Genomic DNA, 26,465 nt, shown 5'->3' on the forward strand with positions numbered 1-26,465 from the left:
AAACATAAATGCATACTAAAATATGAATTTCTTTTTTAAATTGAAAGAAATTTTACATCTTGTTTTGCTTGATTTAGTAAATATGCTTTAGTATCTGAAGTCGCGCTGAATCAAACATCTAGTGACCATACAGTTTGGAAAGGCAGTTTCTTGTGAATGAAACCCTCTTAACTTTTGTTGGTTTGTCTCTTACTGAGGTGCAACTGACATATGACGTATTAGTTTCAAGTGTGTAACATAAAAAATGATTCTATATTGGCACATAATTGTGAAATGATCCCCACAATTAGTCTAGTTGACATCCATCACCACACATAGTCACAAATTTTTTATTTTTCTTATGGGCAGAACTTCTAAGATCAACCCTCTTAATAACTTGCAAACACACAACACAATATTAGCTACAGTCGCCACGCTGTAACTTACATCCCCATGACTTACTTATCTCATAACCCGAAGTCTGTACCTTTTGACTCCCTTCACTCATTTCATCCCACTCTACACTCTACTTCTAGTAATTACCAATCTGTTCTCACCCTTTCTCTTTTTTCCCCCGACAAGTTAATACAATATTTATTAGCGATTAGTGCAGAAATTAATTCCCTCTACATACAAAAATACAGATTTGAACCCTATGAAAACAACCACCAATCTGTTTTCTGTATTTCCGAGCTTGATTCTGTTCGTTTGTTTCTTTTAGATTCCACACGTAAGAGGAATCATACGGTACTTGTCTTTCTCTGATTTGTTTCACTTGGCATAATGGCTTCAAGTTGCATCCATATTATTGCAAATGGCAAGATCTCATTCTTTTTTATGGCTGAATAATATATGCATATACATACACACACATCTTCATTACCCATTCATTCGTGGCTGGACACTTGGATTGTTTCTATATCTTGGCTGTTGTAAATAATACTGAAATGCATATGGAGTGCATATATCTTTTTTAAATTAGTGTTTTTGTTTTCTTTGGATAAATAATCAGAAATAAAATTGTTCGATCATAGTGTAGTTCTATTTTTAAAAGTTTGAAGAACTTCCATACTGTTCTTACAGTGGCTGCTCCAATGTATACTTCCATCAACAGTACACAAGTGTTCCCTTTTACCCACATCCTTGCCAGAACTTATTTCTTGTCTTTTTTATAATAGCCATTTTAATAAGTGTGACATGATACTTCATTGTGGTTTGATTTGGATTTCCCTAATGATTAGTGACATTAATCATCCTTTCATGTAGTTGTTGGCCATCTCTATGTTTCCTTTGGAAAAATGTCTATCAGATCTTTTGCCATTTTTTAATTGGATTTTTTCTTTTCTTTTTCTTTTTTTTTTTTTTTTTTGGTTTTTGTTTGTTTTGCTACTGAAATGTATGAGTTCTGTATATATTTGAATACTAACTCCTTATCAGGTATACGATTTGCAAATATTTTCTCCCATTCAATGGGTTGCCTTTTCATTCTATTAGGTGATTTCCTCTGCTGCTTTGAAGGTTTTCAGTTTGCTATAGTCCCACTTGTTTATTTTTGTGTTTTTTGCCCTTACTTTTGGTGTGAGGCCCAAAAACCATCTCCAAGATGTCAAGGAGCTTATCACCTAGTGTTTCTGTTGTACGGTTTCAGGTCTTTTTCTTTTTTTTAAAGATTTTATTTATTTATTCACGAGAGACACAGAGAGAGAGAAAGAGAGAGGCAGAGACACAGGCAGAGGGAAAAACAGGTTCCATGCAGGGAGCCCAACGTGGGACTCGATCCCAGGTCTCTAAGATCAGGCCCTGGGCTGAAGGTGGTGCTAAACTGCTGAGCCACCCAGGCTGCCTGGTTTCAGGTCTTATATTCAAATTTTTGATCCAATTTGAGTTAATTTTTGTGTCTGATATAAGTGGTGTAGGCAATTTTAAAAAACTGTTTTTAAAAATTATTTTATTGAGATATAATTGACATATAATGTGTAAACTTAAGATGTACAATATATTAATTTGATACATTTATAAATTACTATATGATTACCACCTGATCCTTTTTATTTTTTCATTTTTTCCACCTGATCCTTTTTTTAAAAAATTATTTATTTATTCATGAGAGACACAGAGAGAGAGAGAGGCAGAGACACAGGCAGAGGGAGAAGCAGACTCCCTGCAGGGAGCCTGATGAGGACTCGATCCCTGGACCCCAGGATCATGACCTAAGCCAAAGGCAGATGTTCAACCACTGAGCCCCCCAGGTGCTGCTACCACCAGATCTTTAGCTAATGTGCAATATAGTCTTTTAATGCCTACTGGGGTGTATAAGAATGGGGTTTGGGCCTGGAAATTTCCTTATCCAGAGATAGAATTCTCAGTCTGCTGGGCTTATCACCTTATTTGGGACCACCTTCCTTGTTTCAGACTCAGTATGTATTCTTTTGTTCTGTTTAGCTGCCATATGGCACCTGGCAAACTCGATTGTCATATCTGGCCTCTACAGGGATAGGACGGGATCTTTATTTTGCAGAATAATAAGGGTGTTCCCTATATCAGCTGTCACTGGAAGGGATCTGCAGCCCTGGGGACTGGTAGCCACTACTGAAACTATGTCTCTTCTCCCTGAGAGTAAAGCTTGATTGTGTGGTGTTTCGCATGATGACTGACAACAGGATGCGGTGGACACAAGTGTTCAGATTTTGGCTTTTTGGTAGTAGGCAAAAAATGCCATTTGCATGACAGTTATGCTATGGCTAAAACAAAAATACTCACCAAATCACTGTAGAGGAAGAATTATTTTAAAAAGTGTTAAAGATATAAAAAAAAATTGAACAGTTTTTGGCCCTTGAAGTACACGATCTCACCAATTTTGTGGTAATGTATGAGAAAAATCTTCAGGTGGAAATATAAGTTTGGGAATAAAAATTGAAGATGCAGATAAGCAGATAAACAGAAAAGCACAAATTCATCATCTTTTCTTTACGTAGAATGAACATTTCCAGTAGACGTAAGGGAGATGTGTTTTTCTATGTGAATTTTGAAATAATAATCATATTTATCATGAATGTAACTAATAGTAACAATAAAATAATAACATAAAAGTCAAACAGTAAAGGAGTAATGGATTTATAGAATTTAATTTTGGGTATAATCATAGACATAATTCATTCTGATATTTTATTTCTCCTGTTTGAACATAAACAAAGTATTTCCAAGTGCCAGTTAATCTTTTCTTTCTAATATCAATCAATCTCATACATAAATGAATATCGAATATGTCCATATTTTTCTTTTATTTAAATAAATCAACATTATTTAGACATAAATTACACACCAAAAAGCTCACTCTACGTGTACTATGTGAGACTTGAACAGAACTACACTGTCACGTAACCACCATAGGTTATGGAACCCATTCATCACTCCAGAAAATTCCCCTTTGCTCCTTTGATATTATTTATTAAACCAAAGAGAACAAATATTGTTCCACTTTCTGTCATTATAGATTTATTCTCTATTTCTAGAATTCCATACAAATGGATCAATAGTTTTTACTTTGTTTTGTGTGATTAACAGGTTTATCTATTTTATTAATCTTTTCAAAAAATCAACTTTTGATATTACATTTTCCTATTTTCATTCATTTATTATTTCATTAATTTTCTTTACATTTTACTATTTTACTTTATGCATTTGTGTAGTTTTCACTTACACTTCATTTTTTTAGCTGCTTAAACTGTAAATTTAGAGTAGTATCTTGAAATTTTCATTCCTCTCTAACATAAGCATTTACTTTTGATATATTAGTTTTTATTTTAATTTATCTTCATAATTTATATATTCATATAATTTTATTGAAATTGTGCTATATGCTGTTTTAATTTCCAATATTTTGGGATTTTCCAAATATCTGTTATTTTTTGCAGTCAGAAAAGAAAAAATGCGTGTGATTTTAATACTCTTAAATTAGTCGATGGCTACCATGGCCATAGTGAAGTCTATCTTGGTGAATGTTTTGTGTGCATTAGTTTTCCTTCCTGCTGTGTAAGTTTTTCTTCATGTATTTTGAAGCTCCATTATTAGTTGCATAAGCATTGAAGGTTTGTGTCTTCTCTATAAATTAATACTCTTATAATTATTAAATTAATGCTTTATTCTTGGTAATCCTCCTTGTTCTGGAATCTATTTTATCTGAAATTAATATAGCCACTCCATTTTTTCATGATTAATTTTATATTATCTATGTTATTTTATTGTTAAATTAGCTTTGTCCACATCAACACTGTAGTTCTTGTCATCATGTAGTTGGGTCTCGCATTTTTATCTATTTGGGCAATCTTTACCTTATATTTATAATATATAGATCGTTTTTCTTTGATATATCCACCAAAATTATTGACTTTAAGCATATTATCTTGTATATGTTTTCTCTCTGTCACATCTTTTTCTTGGATATTTTTTATCTTTACCTTCGTTTGAATTAATTGAATATTTTATTTTCATACATAATCTGCATTATCGGATTGGTATTTATACCTTATGGTTTTATTTTTATTGGTTGTTCTAGGGTTTACAACATAAAATTTAAATGATCACAGTCTAGTTCCAACTAATATTACACCACTTTGTATGTAATGTAAGAATTTTACAAACCATTGCTTCTATTTTCTCTTTCCAATCATTTATGCTATTTTTAGCATACTTCTAGTTCTACATGCATTATAAAATTAACAAAGCACCTAAAAGCTAAAAAAAAAAAAAAAAGAGAGAGAGAGAATGATATTTTCTCACACTATTCATTCCTTTGTATCTATATAATTTTCTAACTGGTAGTACTTTCTTTTAACCTGAATAACTTTGATGTTATCTTGTATGTCCAATTCCTGGAAATGAATTCTCTCCTGTTTTATTTTTTAAGTTTTAATCTGCATATTTATCTGAAAGATATTTTTCCCCTGAATTTAGAATTTTACAATAAGGTATTTTTTTCTGTCAGTTCTTTAATGGAATTATTATTTATATTCTGACTTTTTTAGTTTTCTAAAGTCTGACATTATTTTTATCATTGTTACACTATCTTTGCTTCTGGTTGCCTTGAATGTTTTCTTGCTTTCATTTTGGTTAGCAGTTTAATATGATATGGTGTAATTTTCCTTCTGTTTAAATTTCTATGATATGTGAGTTTATAATTTTCATAAAATTTCAACCATTATCTCTTCAACTGTTTTATCTGCCCTTTCCTGTATTTTTCTCAGATTCCAATTATGCATATGTCAAACTATAGTACTATCATTGAAACACGAATTTTTAATTTTTTCTATCTTTTTATTCAGTGTGCTTCAGTTTACATCAATTCTATAACTGTGTCATCAGTTCTGGTGATATTTTGTTCATCAGCATCTATTTTCTGGCAAATGCCTTCAATGATTTTTTTAAATTTTAGATATTATATTTTATCTCTAGAAATTAATTTTATTTAAAAAATTTGTTTTCTTAGTATGGTCACATTTTCCTTTGTATTCTTGAGCATATTTAAGCTGCCCATCTTTAAATCCTTGCTAATTACATCAATTATATCATTTATTAATCTATTTGTATTCACTCCCCACCACACATACATTGCCTCGGTTATAAGTCACATTTTACTGCTTTTTTGACTATCTAGTAACCAATTGTTTGGATTTGGAATTTGTCACCTTGACTTAAAGAATGTCCAAGGATATTCCTGGATTGACCATGTTTTAATTTTAAAATTAAAAGATAATTAGATACCAAACAAAATGTTGAAGTGTGTTTGACAGTCATTTAAATTACTTACAATTTAGTTTGAATCTATTCAGCTTTATTTTCAATTTTTGTTCAGTTCTGAATTAGAATATCCTTTATTCTCATGGTAATTTAGCTCTATTACTAAGGTGTTCCCATTTGGTACCTCCACCAAATGTCCTGCTTTAGCAAGGTCTTTTCACTCTGGTAAGAATTTGAATGTCTCCCAACTTTGTACTCTGAAGAATATTTACCATATAACATCCTGATTGTTTCTCTGGTTGGTTGGGTGGTTGGTTGATTTTTTCCAGTCCCTAGAAGTTTTATTTATCAGGGAGGAAGAGCTTTCTCTGCCCTTTAGTCCTTCTAGCTGGACATAGAATCAAATCAACATGACGTAGATAAACAAGAAAAATCAAAGTTAATAGGCATGCGGAGGAATCTACACACAGACATGAAATTACAAAAAACAGGCAACATGAAGCTTATATGAGCTAAGGAGAGGGGTAGGGTCTGAGGATACAAGTGCGAGGTTGGGAAGAAAAGTTATTAGTCGGGAGATGAAAGGAGATGTTTTTAAAAACAAAGCTTGCCCTATTATGCAGGTCAGTGCCCTAGATAAAAGGGAGTCTCTGTTAATATCTCTCTTCCTACTAAAGCAGGCAGTTGAGGGGGAGCTAAAGAGGTTTTTCTGAATCTGCTGGCCGTGGATTGCTTTTAGCTCAAAGTAATGTTCATGCCAAAGTGCTCCATCTTGGGGGAGCCTGCCCTTGGCCCCTACATACCCCTCACATTTGGAGGTACAAAGTCAACCCAAGACTCAATGGGATCTCTATACAGCTTTCAGGATCTCTTTTCTGCATAGCTCCTTCCACGTTGGTACCTTAATCTGGCAAGCATCATCTAATTAACTCAGGCATCCTAAATTCTGATCCTCATCTGCTGAACTTGATGGGTTCACCTTAACTAGCTTGAGTTTGCCTTTTTTTCCAAATCAGTTAAATATATCCAAGTAGAAAATCAGACAGATCCTAGAGTTCACTCCATTCGAACTCTATCCCTCTCTCTCAAGGAGAAAATCCTGTTCAGCCTGCTGTCCAATATCTCAAAATAGTTAATGTCATATTCTTCTGCCCCCCCGCCAAACACACACAGTTTTCTATTTGATTAGAATAGGAGGAGATTTATGTAGTGGAATGAATGCCCCAGTCATGGGAAACCAGCACCCAAAAATGACACATTAAGGACATTATGGAAATGGCAGCAGGTAATACATGGTTCTACCAGTAAAGATGTTGAGTTCTTACAAGCCTTTCTCTGGTCTGGTGGTTAAATATATATGTAATTCTTTTGGACTGAATAAATCCCATTAAAAAGTTTTTATAGTCCAAGAGTAACAAGAGAAACAAAACTCAAAAAAAAAAAAAAAAAGATATGTTGTCAGGTTAATTTAATCAAGGAAGGAGTTGAGCCATTAATTTGTAAAAATAAAAAAAAAAAAGACTGATTCTATGCATACCTGGAATTATGGCAGTGGATCATAGTGCTATTCATTTTTTTGTGTGTGTTGTTAAGAGGTGTAGAAACACATTTTGTACTCATTCAGAACCCAAATATCATTACATCTATGTGAGCTTTACAAATTTATTATAAATTTGTTGTTGTCGTTGTTGTTGCTATTGTTTTAACCACTGGTGATGGCCTTCTTTACTGAGCTTATCGGTTTTATGCACTTCACTACATTTTCCTGCATATGTCTCCTTCTGTTTTGTGATTTCTTGCTTGTGCCATCCTGCTGTTTCTATTGCTATGAAGTGATCTCCTTTAAACGGACAAGTATCTTTTGCACTCAGACACTACATGCTAACTTAGTTGCCCTTAGTGCTGCTACTATAAATAATTTTCTTAATCTAGGCACACAATTTTCCTACATTTTCACTGTACTACTCCTGGGAGCAACACCAAAAAAACTACATCCTGGCTTACTGAATTCTATTCTATTCGATTCTGGCTTCAGAATTTTATTCTTAACAAACATCATTGAAAACCTATTTCTGTTGGAGAAGGACCAACGTAATAGAGGGGGGAAAAAGTAACATATATCTATTTCTGCAATTATTAGACACCACCTTTTTTCTCTCTGATTACTCAGGGATTAATCCATGGATGATCCCCAGTCATTGTTTTGATTACTATTCAGTTTCAGTCAATGTAGTTATTTTATTCATTTATACTTGCTGTGGCACTGCTAAACATTTATTTGTTCTTATCTGCAAAAGCCTCCTCCTATCCCTCCTTAGCCTCCCCTGCCACCCACCTCCTACATTTTGCTTCTTACTGCACTTCTGACCGATTTATTCTCTATACTACTTCAAAATGATCATTGAAGATTATCTTCCAAAGCTAGGCACTTAGACGCCATTAATAAATCAAGATGTGATGCTTTCCCTGGGGTAGTTTATTCTCTACTTAGGATTCAGAAATAAACTTAAAAGACCAAATATAGTAACTGAAAATGTGACAATTTATCATAGAAAACAACCAAATAAATTGAATAATCAAATGAAAGGGCATAACTTCCTATCCGGTGATTAGAGATCAGATAACATTGAAGCAAAGTCTTCAAAGAATTTTCAGGACTAGGTATTTAAAGAAGAGCCCTAGGGACAAAGACACAGCATTAAAAAAAGTCATGAATGCCTTGTTGAGAAACACAGAAATCATATGAAGATGCCTTGTTCTGAGATGTAAAAACAAATCCCTTGATAAGCAGAGGCTTTAAAATATCAGTTGTTGAAACCATTTAAAAAGATTAATTAGAGCACTTTTGCACTTTGGGCTTTTGATCTTTTCTGTGCAATGATTATTTCTGTTAGGAATGAAACTTGCCCTTTGTTTGCCTGAATTTAACTAAGAAAAGCTGAAGCTACGTGGGTTAAATAATTTGTTAAAGTAAGTTAAATGCTGATACAGATAAATCCTGACATCTCAGCTTCTTAAGTGAGTTAGTTCATTAACACTGAGAAGTGTGGCTTAACACTGTCACACATAAAGTTTATTGTAGGGGACTCTTGCTCAGTTGAGTTATTCAGGAACTAAAATGATAGAATTATTCAAGGTGGTGCTACCTTCTCCCACATTTGACTGTGCAGATCACCTTAGGTTAAAAAAATAATAATAATGAGGGACTTGGCCTGAAAGTGGGTTCCATCACATTTTCCACATCCTATTAATTGAAAATTTAGATGCAAGAAAACCATGAAATGTAGTCAACTGTGATCTCTAAAGGAAATGCTGACTTTGAAGAATAGTTGGCCAATCTCGGACCCCGTCAACAATAATGGTTCTTTTAAATGCAACTGAATTGTTTTCTGGGGCCAATAATCTTTTTTCAGGATTTACTGAATAAAGTTGGTAAATAAGTAAGTAAATAAATACATAAATAAAAATTTGCATGGATTCTTTTAGATTCAAAATGTGCCATTAAGTACTATGCAAAATCAATGTAGCACATCATGTTATAAAATATTTATTCTAAATGCTGTCCATCCACACTGTTTTAAAATTTTCAACTATTTGATATACTCTATCTCTCATTAGTAAAAACAAACTGCTAAATTTAGGAATACGTGATGGTCTACTTGTCAAAAGAAGACAGGCTATGCTGCAGTAACAGGCATCCTTGGGTACTGAATTCTCAGCTGCTTAAGGCAACAAAAATTCCTTCTTGATCATGTTATATATTCATTGAGGCTCATTAGGCCTGCTCCACACAGTCACTCAGACACAGAATCAAATAGGCTTCTTTGGTACATACATGGAACACATATCATCTCTACTTCATGTCCATTTTCCACAGCATGTTATGTGTCCCCCTCTAATTTCAAACTGGGCTGGAAATGTGCAGAACTGTATTCACTTCAAGTAAGCAACATTGGTTCCCAAGATGTATATTTTCAAAATCTTATTGAGAGAAAATATTAGCCAAAAATTGAAAGTCATATCTTTAGAGAAACTTTAAGGAAAATGTTGGAGTTGAATTTGCATCTGTAAGAACAGTAGAAATTTTATAGAACTTCCTTACATCTGTTATCTGTATATCTTTAAAAAAAAAGATTTTGTTTATTTTTTCATGAGAGACACAGAGAGAGAGGCCGAGACACAGGCAGAGGGAGAAGCAGGCTCCATGCAGGGAGCCCGATGTGGGACTCAATCCTGGGTCTCCAGGATCACACACTGAGCCGAAGGCAGATGCCCAACTGCTGAGCCACCCAGGCATCCCTATCAGTATATCTTGAAGGGTGTTATGAAAGGTTTTACCTGTTGTAACAGCAGTGGTGTGGGAAATGGAGAGTTCTGCGTATACAATGTATACATAGGAGAGAACCACATCCCCCTCTCTCATTGCTGTCCCCAAAATCTATGATAGTCCCAAGATCAGTTTTCTGGAATTAGATGATCAGAGCAGAGGAGTTGTTGTTAAGACTTGAAGAAAAGGTTGGTAGGAAAAAAATAGCTTTTTAGCTCATGAGTAACTGACATAGAGTGACATTCACAGGGAAGGAAACCTATAGTTGAGAGTTTAATAATCTCAATTTAATTATTGATATAAACATAGCCTATTTTGTAATGGTCAAAAATTTTCAAAACTTGGTGAAAATTATAAAATCACAGATTTAAGAACCTCTATAAGCCTCAAACAGTATCAAGAAAAACACATCAAGGCATATGATAATGAAATTACCACAAACCACTGATACAGAAAATAAATGAGAAAAAAAGAAAATCCAATACATGTAGAATAAAAAATAACTGCAGATGGTTAATAAGAAAAAAAGGACACATGTAATTGAAAGACATCTTCATAGTGTTCAAAATCTCTACCCGTTGAAAGTATCATTCCAAAGGGAAATGGATTTAAAGACTTTCAGACAAAATCTGAATGAACTGATGGCCAAGAAGCCTGTACTAAAACGAATATTAAAATAGAATCTTCAGAGACACCTGGGTGGCTCAGTGGCTGAGCATCTGCCTTTGGCTCTGGTTGTGATCCCGGGCTCTTGGGATGGAGTTCTACATCAGGCTTCCCACAGAGAGCCTGCTTCTCCCTCTGCCTGAGTCTCTGCCTTTTTCTCTGTGTTCCTCATGAGTAAATAATACAATCTTTAAATAAATGAATTAATAAATAATAAAAAAAATAAAATCTTCAGGTAGAAAGAAAATGATAGCAGATAGACATTCAGATTCATACAAGGAAAAACTAAAAAAATAGGCCAAATATAAAAGAATTTTTTATTGTAAAATGGATTACAAAAATAATTTATTTGGGGGTTTAAAACTAATGTCAAATAAATGTATAATTAAAAGGCCACAAGTTTCAAAAAGGACCCCATCTACTCAGTAGGTTTAGAATCTGTAGTCTCTTAATCAATTGCCCTCAAATCATAATGATCTCATTAATCAATATTAGCTCTTAAAGATGAAATTATTTTATTATTCAGTCTACATTTTCTGAAATAGATACTTTTATACTTAAACTGTTCACATTCAAAACAAAATTATTAAGTTAAAAGGAAAAAACATATTCATTATGTAGTAATATGATCCATAAGGGGAATATAAAGGAGGAAGATCTTAGTCTAAGTCTTGATTAAAAATCTTTTTCTCCAAAACTGGCATAAAAGATGGTTGAGAAAAGATCATGGCTAAAAAAAGTTCCAGAACTGTGGAACCCAGCTCCCTTTTGCAAGAAATAGATGAGAAAAGAGATTACGATGAGTTAGTCATAAAGGCATACCCTGTCATTATCTTGTGTGACAATGAAAATATGAAGCTTATACAACTTTTCTTTACATGTCACTGGATTCGTTTTGTGCACCAGTTGTGAGCATCTATGTCGGTGTGCTCACAACACTGACTCACTCATGTTACATATGCGAGGAGGGGCATAGCAAAGGGGAGCGGGAGTGAACACTGATCATTTTGGCATATCTAATTTTTTCCCCTTTCTGTGTTTGTTTCACTTGAATAAGCCTTCTTGGCTATATTCATTTACAGATGAACACATTTGTATTTGAGAATAAATTATATTAGGAAATATTTTTATGTGTGGGGGAGGAAATAACTGGTCTTATCCAGGTCATGTCTGTATCAGATACTCAGGTGGGCATTTCATCTCTCTGCACAGTGTCATCAATTGGCTTGACCTGGTCTCCAATAATGTGTGAGACAGTCTTAAGAGTTATATTTAGTTATATATACTTATAGAAACCAAATGTGTAATTAACATGTCCCAAGGAGGTGGAGGAAGTGTCAGTTTGAGCCCATTAAGTGTCAACTAATCAAATTTCATGAATTAATGTTCTCAGTGAGCAGTGTTTCCTGGAGGTATATTGGCTAAGGTAAGAAGTAGAGATGCAGATTAATTGAAAATCAATTTTTGGAACAGATAATGGGCTCTTAAGGCAGCATCCCATTGGCAAGTGAGCTTAAATGCTTTGATAAATAAAAGGAAAGAAATGATAAATACACACCATTCCTGACCATCATTCATTATGTAAGAGTCCACAATTTCACAATTATTCCTAGGCCTCTAATTATTTGTGTTTATGTTGGCAAACATAGAATTTGGTTTAGAAACCTGCGCTACTAATTATTTGGTTTCTGAAGATTTATTTTGTAGCATCCATCCAGTTGCTACTATTTATCATTTGTAGTTCTGACCCTATAAATTCAGAACTTCTATATGCTCCTGGGAGTATTCTCCTTTTAACGAGACATTTATAGTGAAGGGGTATTAAGATGAAACATTTCATTGAAAAGGTCATTAAACATCCAAATTCATAAGCAAGTCTATTTAATTGATGCTTTAATGGCATGTTCATAAGAAAAATCCTTAAAGATGTATTATTACTGGAAGTAAAACAGCAAATAAATTTAATTTTTTTCAGGGGATTAGAATGTATGAGCTGCAAGTGAGACTGAAGATCATTTAGTTTTGTAGTTTTCATACCTGATTGCTCTTTAGAATAGGTTTGTTCCTAGAAGTTCTTATTCTGCAAGACTCTTTTTAAGCAAGAATATGCAAAGTGAAATAAGTCAGACAAAGGACGACAAATATCATATAATTTCACTAATATGTGGAAGCTAAACAGCAAAACAAGCAAACAAAAAATCACTCATGAATTCAGAGAACACACTGTTGACTGCCCGAGGAGAGAGAGATGTGGGGATGGGCGCAATAGTGAGGGAGGGTGACAGGTACAGGCTTCCAGCTATAGAATGAATAAGTCATGGGACTAAAAGGCACAGCATGGGGAATGCAGTCAGTGATACTGCAATAGCTTAAGGATGACAAGTGGAAGCTACATTTGTGAGCATAGCTAACGTAGAGATTCGTCAAATCACTATGTGGTATACCTGAAACTAACGTAATGTGTCAACTAATCTTCAAAAGGAAAAAAAAAAGAAAAAATGATATTTAAACCAGTTCTTCAGATAATTCCGACAGAGCCAGTCTACATTAACGCATTTGAAAAATCATTGTTCAAGAACAAATCTCGCATTTTATGTATAAAAAAGTAACATCCAAAGAGAAAAAGACTCAGGTTAAAATTTTGTTTTTAATTTTGTCCAGTTTCTTAGATTTTTAAGACGAGTACCAGTTACTTCAACACAGATGGCAGTACGCATTCTATTTTTTTTTTTTTTTGTAGGGTACTGTATCTTTTCTTAATATATTAAAGTATACCTCTTTTTTTAATATCTTTTTTTAAAATTTTTTATTTATGATAGTCACAGAGAGAGAGAGAGAGAGGCAGAGACACAGGCAGAGGGAGAAGCAGGCTCCATGCACCGGGAGCCCGATGTGGGATTCGATCCCGGGTCTCCAGGATCGCGCCCTGGGCCAAAGACAGGCGCCAAACTGCTGCGCCACCCAGGGATCCCCAGTATACCTCTTTTTTAAAAAAAATTATACTACTTGTTTTGGAGTTGAAAATATGCATCAAAAAAAGAAAATATGCATCGTTGATTTATGAAAGGGTATTTTGAATCCATGTTGTATTATTTAAACTTTACACTTCACACTTCTTAGCCCTTTATACCTCCCACTTTACACCTCACACTTGTCAATTTATAGTTCCAACCTCCCATTTCTGACTTCTACGATGAAATGATGTCCCAGGAGTATGATTCTCTATGTCTACTCTTTCTTCTAGTGGAAGCATAATTCCAAGAGCTGTTGTCATATCTTGTATTTCAATGTGCATTATAAACCACAGTTTGCATTTTACTAATTCTATTTTTGTCAGTTCTCTCTGAGGAATATTATGAAAAGAAAAAATATGCACTCTTTTATACTTACCTAAGGGTTAACTTTTCTGGCACTCGTTTTACCTTCCAATACATCTATGTTTTTGTTGGTTTTGTTCAGTGTTATTATCCTTCAAATAAGAAATATCCTTTACCATTTCTTGTAGTGCAGGTCTTTGGGCAGCTGAATTTCTCAGTTCTCATTTGTCTGAAATGGCTCTATTTACCCTTGTTTTCAAGGATATTTTCACTGTATGGAACAGTAGGTGGACAGAATTAGGTTTTGCTTTCCATTCTTTCAGCCTTTTGAAATACCACTCAATTTTCTTCAGGCCTCCATTATTTTTAATAAGGAGTAGGTAATTTGTATTATTGTTTTCCTGTGTGTGATCTTTCTTTTTTCTCAAAGTGCTTGCATATTATCTTTGATTTTCTACTGAATCTGTTTGCATCTGCAAGTTGATTAATTTCTATTACATTTGGGAAATTATTCTACATTATTTCTTCAAAAATATTATACCCCGTTCTCAAATGCTTCTCTTCCCGGAATTCTTAGTATGTGTACATTAGGCTGTTTTATTTTGTCTGGCAATTGCTGACTATTCTGTACTTGTTTCTCTCAATCATATTCCTCTCTGTTACTCAGGTAGAATAATTTTTTTAAGCTTTTATTAATTTATTCATGAGAGACAGAGAGAGGCAGAGACACAGACAGAGGGAGAAGCAGGCTCCTTGCAGGGAGCCCGATATGGAACTCGATCCCAGAACTCTGGGATCAGAACCTGAGCCAAAGGCATATGTTTAACCACTGAACCACCCGGGTACCCCTATTTTTTTTTCCTCAGTGATCAAGTTCACTGACTCTTTTCTCATCCTCAGCCTACTATGAAGCACAGAAAAAAATTTCACCTCAGTTAGTATAATTTTCAGTTTTAGAATTTTCAATTTTTAAAATAGATTCCATTTTTCTGAGCTACATTCATTATCAGCTTATTTTGTTCACTTTTATTTCTTTGAAAATCATTATAAAATCTGCTTTATTTCTTTGAACTAAATAATATTTGTTTTAAACTTGTCTGCTAAATCTAACATCAAGACATAAGTGATTTGATTTCTGTTGACTGTTTTATTCACTGCTAGTCATATAATTTGATTTCTTTGCATATCTGATTTTAAAAGTTATTTTAAATTATTATTTCATACTATTATAATTATTTATACTATTTAAATTATTACTTAAATTAATTTAAATTATTGTTTTATACTGGACATTTTTGATGTTACATTATGGAGACTATCAACTTCTTCTTAAATATGTTTATTTCTTTCCAGTAGGGAGTTTATTTACTGGCTGATAACCTTGCCCTTATGTAGGCTTTGTTAGCACTTTCCTGGGAAGAATCTGTGAAAAGTCTACAGTGTTTCCCAAGCTCTTCCAACTTGGTAGAATTCAATCTCCAAACTCTGTTTCTCCTGTGGACCTTGTCAGGGCTGGATTTTAGCTGTGTCGGGGAAAAGTATAGTGTAGGCCTTACTTAGATCATCATATTCTTCATAAGCTATGGTCTTTCTGACGTCTCAGTTGTATAAGATGTGAAGTAGGTGGTAATGAGATTTCTCCACTTTGGCCGGATGGCACCATGAATGTCTCTTATAACTGTGTGACCCCTAATGCCTATTTTATTTCAACCCCATAGTCAATGCAGTATGGTAATTCATATTGAATTTCCCATTGTGTGCGTGAGACCAGGTCCTCCACATATGACTAGTTAGGAAACTTCATGCATATTTGTAGGCGTTCACTTTGCCTACTCCCTCTTCTTCAGTAGTCTTTCTACAGAATTCAGCACCTTGAATATCCGCCAATTCTGATCTCTGCCTTCTTATTCCAGTTCAACCATTGTCATTCCTCTTGAAGACCAGCTTGCTGAGCCATCATTAGGAAATTGTCTACTAGTAGAGGAATGATTGTTGAGCTCATTTCATGATTTCCATACTTCTAAAATTTGTGTTTGCATGCTGTCTCCTGGTTTTTGTCTGTTTTTTTTTTTTTCATTTTACAGTAGAAAGGCTAATCCAATATCACTTACTCTGTCATACTTGGAAATGAAATCTCTGTGTTAGTATGTAATATTTGAAGTTACCAAATGAAGCACTAAGACTTGCAGCTGCAAAAGAAAATAAAATTGTTTTCGTCCTTGTCAAAATAAAAGTAAAGTTTTAGCTTATATAAGTTCATGGAAGAAAGAGCATAGGATCTTCAAGAGTATAAGTACCTTATAAGAAGATGAGTCAATAGATAATCTTAAAAGTTGTCTAAAATTGGCATTTTAATTAAAAACCAACCAAAGTTTTAAAAATAACATAAGTATTCTATATTGGATGGAATAAGAACAGAGGTGGACAGAGTGATTTTAATATGATAAATTGCTATCTTTTTTGAAGTAAGTCAGTAGGTTATCAGTATCTAATATTGATAAATCGAGAGCTATTGAATAATCATAAGAAATAATTAATAGTTAATCATATTAATTGCTAGAATAGAATATCATTGAAGACTGGGATGCCTAGGTGACTCAGTGGTTGAGTCTCTGCCTTTGGCTCAGGGTGTGATCCCAGGGTCCTGGGATCAAGTTCTGCATCAGGCTCCCCACAAGAAGCCTGCTTCTCCCTCTGCCTTTGTCTCTGCCTCTCTCTCTCTGTGTCTCATGAATAAACAAATACAATAAAAAAATATATATATACATATATATATATTATTGAAGTAAGATGGAAAAAATAGAGGAAACTCTTCTTTTCTAAAGAATTGAAATTTTATGTATTAAAAACATAGAAAATACTATATATTAAATAAGCATATCCATTTTTTAGCATTCATTTATCACATAATAATTGTTTGATTTTGGATTATATGATGAAAAGATCCTATTTTTATTCCCCATCTGATGTTGGAGAGTATCTGCAGGATGTTAGTCTGCCCTGTGTTCCTCAATAACCCAGGGACTCTGGTAAGTCCCTGTATCAAACATACCCAAAGGCATCAGACTAATCCCACCGCCCCTCTTGTTCTCTCTAGGTAATTTATAAAAATTGCTTGCTTTCACCAAGGATCAAAATTCCATTTGCTGCCTTGAAGTGAAAATATCTTCCTCAGAATGTCATCCATCCAGAGTTAGCTCATTTAAGCCCCTAAACCTACTTTATGCTTCTTCCCTTGACTCCGAGGTCATCCTATATGTGAGACCCCTGTGGCTGGCTGCTGCATCTGAAGAATAAGAGATTGGCATGGGTTTGATTTCCATCTTTTTCAGTCCCATGAATTGGATTTGACACATAAAGGAAATAAAGTGTGGTAGTTCAGTGTTCTCCTGAGAATACCATAAACCCTAACTACTTTGGGGAGATATTCTGCATCTAAAAAAACGAAAGTGAAAACAGCATTCTCTGAGATGATACTTTCTAAAACCACCTGGAATATGGCATGCTGAGTCATGCTCCCAAGCATTGTGGATTGGCAATGACTTGACTTTACCTGTCTGCTAGAGCATGGTCTTCCTTACATAATCTATTGCTGGCTACTACTAGAGGTTGTAAACATATCACAAAATAAATGAATATATATACTTAACATTCTGCTCTTTTCTGAATATTGTGTTTTCCATGTATTTCTGAACTTTATTTCTTTGCAAACTTGCTGATATTGCATGTTATTTATAAAGTTGTAGCTCCCAAACTTAAGTGGAAAGTTTCATTTTCATAAGATGCCTATCTTGCTTAGTTTTATTTCATACCACTCCACATTTTATGACACAAAATAAAATATCTTAGGATAGTGCAGTTATGAATCATTTAGTGTCCTAGAATATATGAACATAATTGTTATCTAAGATAATAGAAAATACATAAAAGAATCTCTCAGAACTCAATGGGCATATTTTAAATCTTACAAATATTTCTGTTTTGTGGAATACTATATCACAGAATAATGAGCAAAGGAATATAGATTGCATAATTCAATAATCATCTCCATAAAAAAATAAACTGAACTCAGATTTGTGTGGTTATTTAGTAGAGGAGTAATTCTGGTCATTAATATGGAGAATGTTTAATATCATAAGCAAGTCATCCTGATGTATTCTTCTGTGATAGGATACATTTTACTTTGATATTTTCCTGAGTTCATTTATAAGAGAAAGGTAATTAAAAATGAAGATGCAATGCTCATTCCCATCACAAATCATACTTTATTGTAATGCATACTTTTAGATACACATTTAAAGGGTATCCATCATAAATTTTTATGTTGTACATGAAGAAAAGTGGGTAATATTCCAAATAGGTAATAACTTTACAAATTGTATTGGAAATGAATGGCACAAATGTGCTGGTGCTGCTTTACTTTAGAAATACACAGCAATAAAATTCATCACTTAGGAAGATTTTTATTCAAGTTCTTAGAAGTTCAGAAATCTTCCTCAATCGGAACCTTTTCTTTCCCTTGTTCTTTTGTTGGTTTTGTTATTAATACAGAAAAGAAGTGAATAACCAAACCAGTATTCAAGGGAATTAATATGTCCTAGTGTATTTTTTTAAGTCTATGGAAAATTACCTGGAATATCTGGCATATGTTACATACTTCCAACTTCTCACTTCTCCTTTTTTGTCTTTCAATATCTCTGCATGGGTAGGATTACTTGGAGAGGAGAGAACTCATCCAGGGAAACTGAGTTGTGTTGAAATTGTCTGAATCATCGCACATTGTAGTGGGGAGATAAAGATGCTATGGTATGCTCATTTGAATACTTTAAAACTATTATACCTTTTTTCAAGTGAATTTTCACTTGTAAGTTCAAAATGTATACCTGCTGCTTTGGCTAAAACATGGATGAACTTTGCTTTATCATCCTCACTGTGCCTCCTGCACTTCATCAATGTTCTCTGATTATAGGCTGTACCCAGTAGGGCCCTCAAGATGTTTCAAAATCACTAAAAGGAAAAGCATGGACCCTTACTAGTCAATGCTCAATTCCACTGCCATCATCTGTAAGAAGGGGATAACAGTGGCTATTTCCCAAGGTTATGGTAAAAATTAAAATAAAACATGAATTTTAAAATTCTCTACAATCGCTTAAAAATAACAAGCTCTAAATAAATGTTAATTCTCTTCCTCATGTATTTACTAATATAGAAGACTACCCCTACAATAATCACACAGGTTTCCAAAGTAAAACATCTTAGTTTATTGAAGAACAATGAGATAGACACTAAAAACTAAAGACTTAAATTGTCACACAGCTTTAACACTATATTTTGGTCATTTTTAAATCCTACTTCAGCGAGGTAGACACTTAGAAGAGCTAAGAGACACTCATTCATTCCATTATTTATTTGTTTATTCAATAAGTATTTATAGAGAATCTACTACATGGTAAGCACTGTGTGTAGTTCTGGGGATAAAGCAGTGAGGGAGACAGACACGTTCCCCATTCATAGAGAACATAAATAGATTAATCACATGACCTAAAATTTGCACTTTCCAAACAAAATATTATATTTCATAATCCACAATCTTATTTGGGGTTTTACATTTTAAACATAATTTCCAACTGGTCCGTAGAATTGAAATAACTCAATTTCTGTTTTGTTGTCTTTATAATTACTGCTTATCTTTGTTTACTTTAAAACCACTATTTAAATGCAGGAAAATGTAGCACCATAGGGGTTGGAGACTAAGGCAAGCCTTAAGTGAGTCAAAACAAATTCAAATCTTGATAAATGTACTCCTTCTTTTTTCAAGATTGCATATATCTATCTGAGAAAGAGCACTAGAGGGAGAGAGCACAAGCAGGAGTGGGGGCAGAGAGGAAGAAGGAGAAGACTCCATGTTGAGTGGGGAGGTAGATGCGGGGCTCAGTCCCAGGATTCCAGGATCATGACCTGAGCCGAAGGTAATGCTTAACCAGCTGAACCACCCAGTCACTCCTTGATGAATTTACTCTTTAAAAAATGTGTATACTCTTTAAAAGCAGAATAGGTGTGATTCAAGGGATAACTGTATAACTGGAAGTTTTCCAAATTATTAAGGCATATGTAATAAAATAAATATGTTATTTAAAAAACCCACACAAGTATATGCACACATATAGGTATATATGTGTTTGTTTTAAAATAGCACATTTATTTTATCATTGACTTTATTTGAAATTGCCAGTGTATGTTGATAATATAAGGCCAAACAATGCTCAGTTGGTTTTATTTGTGTTCATAAATTCTCTATAAAATATGTGATACCTTTGTTGCTTGGACTCAAGAGAATTATCTCTCACCACTTCAATCTTGACCTCCACTGGACCACACTCACTTAAGCAACCCCTACTTACTCTTGGGAAGGATTTAGAATTGAGAGTAAATATCTCCGTATGTCAGATAGATTCATTGAGCCCAACACAGCATTAAAGTTAAATTCCCTTCTGACTCTAATCCATTCCCATTAAATTGCAGCTCATGGGATAAGCTCATTAAGCTTATCTATCAGAAAACTATAATTTGATTAGCTCCAGTTGTATATAGGTAAGGGAGAGATAATCAGTCATGTTTCTTATCTTCTGTTTATCCTCAATACAAAAGGAGAAAGTTTCAATACTTACAACACAATCATGTCTAGTTTTCAAATAACTGAATATGACACCACAGGGAAAGTATTCTTTCCTACTTCATGAGTGGGATGTGGGCTGAGCAAGAGAGGAGCCAATACAAATATTCAAAGAACCCAGTCTGACAAACTATGGCTTTACTTAGAGGCTGCAGCCATAATAGATATAAATTATATAGCCCTAAAGCACTGCTGATGGGAATAAAAGTTTCCTTAGATGGAGATTAAGGTTTCATCAGTGGGAAAAAATAGAACTGAAGAGAGTAATGTTAGTATGCATAGCGTGGGACAGTACCTCACTAGAAGTTTGAAATGCGAATTTTGAAATGTGCAAACATACAAAGGAAGGAAATGAGATGGAATATGCGATTCCTGGCATCCAGAGATAAGGAACAAGTAAGAGCTCCATGTATAAACCCTTCAGAAAATCCACTCACTCACTTTCCTGACTTGAATGAGGCAATAATCCTAGGAAGAGATCCTCCCCCAACACCACCCCACATGTGGCTGGAAGCTCCCTAGAGAAGCACTCTCTAGCCCTCTCCACTCACTAAGCTGGGAGGGAAGAGTATCCTTACTTTGGATATATTCAAAGCATTTCTCTAGGGAGAGTCTTTTAAAGACCAGAATTTCCCCCACTTCCTTCCTGGGAACTTAGTCCACTTTCCTTACTTCCTCCCAACTTCAGTGCCCTAACCCATGCCAATATAGGAAATGCAAGTCTCAGTAAGTCTTTAGTCAGGAAGCAAAAAGAGACGCTGTTTCACTCATGATGCAAGAGTTCAGGTGAAAGACATGTTCAAATATAACAAGAGAAATGAAGACTTATCATAAGAAGCGCTTATGGATCAGATGGACCTGAAATTCTAGTAGCTTTTAAATTTGAAGATATTTTAAGATTTCATAGACCTGAAAAAAACCTGAAATATTTCCATTATTCTTACATCTGATCCCCTGTGAGAAAACCAGGACCAGGAAGGTAAGGGAAAGTAGTAGTGGCACAAAAATACAGAAGACCTAGGTTTTTATTTTTTTTAAGGATGTGAAAAATAAGGAAGATTTCTTGATGCTTAGTTGAGGTAGATATTTTATGGGTTGAGAGCTGACTTAAAGGAATTTTTAAAGAAAAACTTTGCATCTTACTCTGACTCTGTTAGGTATATGTCATCACCTGGTAATAAGATTTCCTTACAGCTATTGAGGGTGACTTTTCTTACTTCTAAACCTCATCATAGGCATTATTTATTCACAAATAAATGTGTTATCTTTCTAGCACTCAACAGATCGTCACATTTCCAAAGAACAGTTGCAAAGTCAGAAAAAAAAAATGGATAAATTCTGTGGATTAGGAAAGGAAAAAGTTCTAGAACATCCGGGGATGTCTACAGTAAAGGTCTTCATTCAACTAATATCAATTTTTAATAGAAATCTCTTGAATATCCCTTAAAAGTTTTGTCATTTTTGAAGAAGGACTAGGTTAAGTATAAGTTTCTTCAAAATAATTTACAAACTTATGTGATTCAGAGTATCTGACGTATTGTGATTCTTATTCATGACGTGAACAATTAACCTTCTGTAATTTCATTAAAAAGATGAATAATGATGAGATCAATAAAAAAATCGGTTTGGGGAGGGTAATTAATGGCAGATGTCTGCATTTGTTTGTTTTGATCTGCAATCTTTCTGGGATTTATTTGAAATTTATCAACTGAGTAAAAGCACACTGTAATTCACTTAACGGTATTGATTATCTCACAAAAGTTAGACTGAAATTTGAAAATAAATCATGAGATTTCTAAGAGGTATTCTAGAATTGGGTTGATTCTCTTTTATCTTTTTTTCTCTCTCTCTTTTTTTTTTTTTAAGATTTTACTTACCTATTCATGAGAGACAGAGAGAGAGAGAGGCAGAGACACAGGCAGAGGGAGAAGCAGGCTCCATGCAGGGAGCCTGATGTGGGACTCGATCCCAGGAGCCCAAATCACACCCTGAGCCAAAGGCAGACGCTCAATCGCTGAGCCCCCTAGGCATCCCCCCTTTTTTTTGTATGATTCTATTTTCTGCCATCATTATTTTCACAGCTGCCACAATCAAGAACTACATAAAGAGTCAATTAATTTGCAAATATTCTTACATGTAAATATATTAAAAATCTGTGCTAAGGGCAAACCTCACTAAATAAAAACCCATTATTTTCACTAAAATTCCTTTGAGAGCTATGAAGGATAGGTTGGATTATTTCACTATAAGTTATTTACTATTTATAACTAAATCAAGAAAGAAGTAAATTTTAAAAAGAAAAAATATTATCTTCTATTAACAGATTCAAATTACATTTTTCCAATAGTCAAGTCAATTGAATGGCAACAGGCTATTTGAAAAGTAGGTTTGTGACAAACAATAGGCAGACAGGACTTTTGTGAGAGTCCTTAAAGTATTCCAAGAATTTATAACTTATATATTTTAATTTAACATATAAAATACTCTTAAAATATGAAAGCACTATCTCTAACCACTTAGAACTTAGAAGTGAAAATATAATTAATTTAAATTCAAATTAAATGGCACTATGCAGCACATGATTTCAATAATATTGTGCTACTTACATTGTTAGGTGAAAAAAAGGTCAAGTATGTTAGAGAAACACACTATGTTACACCATGTTGAAGATTTTTGATGAACACAGTATACAGTGTCTCAGAAGCCCTTCCAGTTAAATAAGAAAAAAATAATTTCATGCAACTCAAGGTTTTCCCTTCACTATTTTTGTTTTGTTTTGTTTTAGAGAGAGAGAGAGCACATGAATTTGAGTGGGGATGAGGAGTGAGGGTGGGGACAGACAATGGGAGAGGGAAAGAGAATCTTAGGCAGACTCTGTGCCCGGTGAGGAGCCTGACAAGGGGCCAGATCTCACCACTCTGAGACCCTGACCTGAGCCAGAATCATGGGTAGGCCACTTTTAACTGACTGAGCCACCCAGGCAACCCTTTGATTCATAATTTTTAACTGGTGAAATGCACGTTGGAACGTGTTAGTAGATAATTTAATTCAAAAACTTAACTCTCAAACCATATAATGTTGGAGAGGAGAACTGAGCAACTGATAAACTGAAAGAATTGGACATCACTTTTGCCACAATATGAATCCTTATAACACAGCTGTGGGGTTGGAGGAGGATTGCGTGTCATGATCACCCTCTTCACAACATCTGTATTTGTTATGCTAGTTAAATTTGACCTCTCTGGGATATAACTTTCCTTTCCTTTCTCTTAAATTCTCCACCTCATAAACAGGGAAATATATTGTGGAGGTATCCCCCTTATTTTGTTGTTGTTGTTGTTTCAAGTTTTTATTTAAATTTTAGTTTACCATATAGTGAATTTTGGTTTCAGGAGCAGAATGTAGTCATTCATCACTTACATAGAACATCCAGTGCTCATCACAAGGGCCCTCCTTAATGCACCATCATCCATTTAGCACATCCCTGCCTATTTGCCCTCTAGCATCCTTCTGCTTATTCTCTATCATTAGGAGTTGCTTATGGTTTGCCTCTATCTCTTTTTTTTCTCTCTTCCCCTATGTTTATATTTTGTTTTGTAAATTACATGTATGAGTGAAATCATATGGCATTTGTCTTTCTCTGACTGACTTATTACATTTAGCAAAATACTCTCTAGTTCCATACATGTTATTGCAAATGGCAAAATTTCATTCTTTTGATGGCTGAGTAGTATTACACTTTGTTTGGGTGTGTGTGTGTGTACACCACATATTCTTTATCTATCTTCTTTATCCATCTTTGTCCATCCGTAGTGGATGGACACTTGGGCTCTTTCCATGAGTCAGCTGTTGTTGATACCCCCTTATTTTTAGTCTTATTTGAGCTTTGACTTTTGTAGAAACAATCACAATGCTAGAAATGAAGAAAATACTCAGTGGGCTTATAATAAAGCATTGAAATGCCCCAATGTCACTATTAATCAAAAGAAGATTATGGTCAGGATAACTTCAAACTAAATGTGATTATTGGAAAATCAGAGATATATGTAAGAATAAACCCAGGAGTGCTTTACATTTCATTTAATCAATAATCAAGTAATCTCTAGCTACTTTTCCCACCCAGTTATCCTGTATAAACATGACTTTTTTGTAATTGTTAATTCTATACTGAGACCCAAACCACTTGATTAACATTGTTGAAAATCTAGATCGCAGAAAACTATGTAGTTTGTTTGTAAATGGGTTTATAATTTAAAGTTTTATTTTGCTTTCCAAAGCTTCATGTGTTGTTTTCTTGCAAAAGAAAAAAATTGAGGGTTCTTTATTACTTAGAATATTTGTCTATATATGTCAAGAATATCTTCAAAGGGAAAGATGAGGGAAATCTCTGGGATCTCTTTTTAAAAGGCTCTAATTGTGAGGTGCCTAGATGGTGCAGTTGGTTAAGTGTCTGAGTCTTGGTTTTGGTTTAGGTTGTGATCTCAGGGTTGTGAGTTGGGATTCCACACTCAGCACAGAATCAGCTTGAGACTCTCTCTCCCTCTCCTGTGCCCATCCCCTCTATGCATACTCTCTTTCTAAAATAAATTTAAAAATCTTGTAAAAAAAATTAAAAACAAAAAGGCACTAATCTGATTCATGAGGACACCACCTGCAAGACTCAATTATCTTTTTTTTTAATTTTTATTTATTTATGATAGTCACACACAGAGAGAGAGAGAGAGGCAGAGACGTAGGCAGAGGGAGAAGCAGGCTCCATGCACCGGGAGCCCAACGTGGGATTCGATCCCAGGTCTCCAGGATCGCGCCCTGGGCCGAAGGCAGGCTCCAAACCGCTGCGCCACCCAGGGATCCCAAGACTCAATTATCTATCAAAGGATATACCTCCAAATACCATCACATTGGGGATTAGATTTCAACATATGAATAGCAGGGAACACAAACATTCAGTCAACAGCACCAGGCAATCTAACTGTATCATATCTGTATATTCTATACACACAAATATATATTCTATACAGCTATATTCACACACAAAATTAAAAATGGCTACAATTATTGAGCCAACATTGTTATATTTGAAATACTATCATTGTTTAGTGTTTGGCAACAAAAGTTCATTACCACTCCCCTACCATGCAGAGCCTTTTTAGACTTCTTTTTTCCTAATTGTCTAGCTTCCATCATGAAATTTTAATACCATAGAGATACTGTATATCTGTTTATGAATGGTGGTCCTTTGGAAGGCCACAAACCGTTGTACTATCTAAGATATGATGGTTCCAAAGAACTAATTCTTATTCCCTTATGGGTCATAGGATTCCCTTTAAGAATGCATGGTTTAAATAATTCCTTTGATAAAGTACAAGTCACACTGGGATGCCTGGGTGGCTCAGCTGTTGAGTGTCTGCCTTTGGCCCAGGGCGTGATCCCGAGATGCGGGATCAAGTCCCACATCAGGCTTCTTGCAGGGAGCCTGCTTCTCTCTCTGCCTGTGTCTCTGCCTCTCTCTCTCTGTCTCTCATGAATAGATAAATAAATAAAATCTTTAAAAAAAAGTATATGTCACACTATATAATATGGCTAATATAAAAACCAAATCTATCTCTGCCAATTAATTGACACATGTATTATATAGACATCATTACTTTCACCAATTTTAAAATGCCATCTTAGTTTACTAGGGTCGGACAGAAGAAAGTGAGAGGATAGTTTGTGAGGGAGGTCACAGAATTTCAGATCACCCTTGGGTGGGACATAATTTTGT

The 26,465-nt window shown here is 34.4% G+C and overlaps 1 long non-coding RNA gene across 5 annotated transcripts in view; it reads left to right on the forward strand.

The window, feature by feature from the left end:
• LOC112654317 (uncharacterized) overlaps positions 1-17,639 on the forward strand; it is a 31,551-nt gene extending 13,912 nt beyond the window's left edge. For all 5 annotated transcript variants that reach the window (XR_007402380.1, XR_007402379.1, XR_007402377.1 and 2 more), the window contains exon 3: positions 17,123-17,639. This is a non-coding gene — a long non-coding RNA (uncharacterized LOC112654317). The remainder of the gene's footprint in view (positions 1-17,122) is intronic.
• The last annotated feature ends 8,826 nt before the right edge of the window (positions 17,640-26,465 follow it).

Source organism: Canis lupus, chromosome 15 (genome assembly GCF_003254725.2).
Source record: "Canis lupus dingo isolate Sandy chromosome 15, ASM325472v2, whole genome shotgun sequence".
In the NCBI taxonomy this organism is placed as follows: domain Eukaryota; kingdom Metazoa; phylum Chordata; class Mammalia; order Carnivora; family Canidae; genus Canis; species Canis lupus.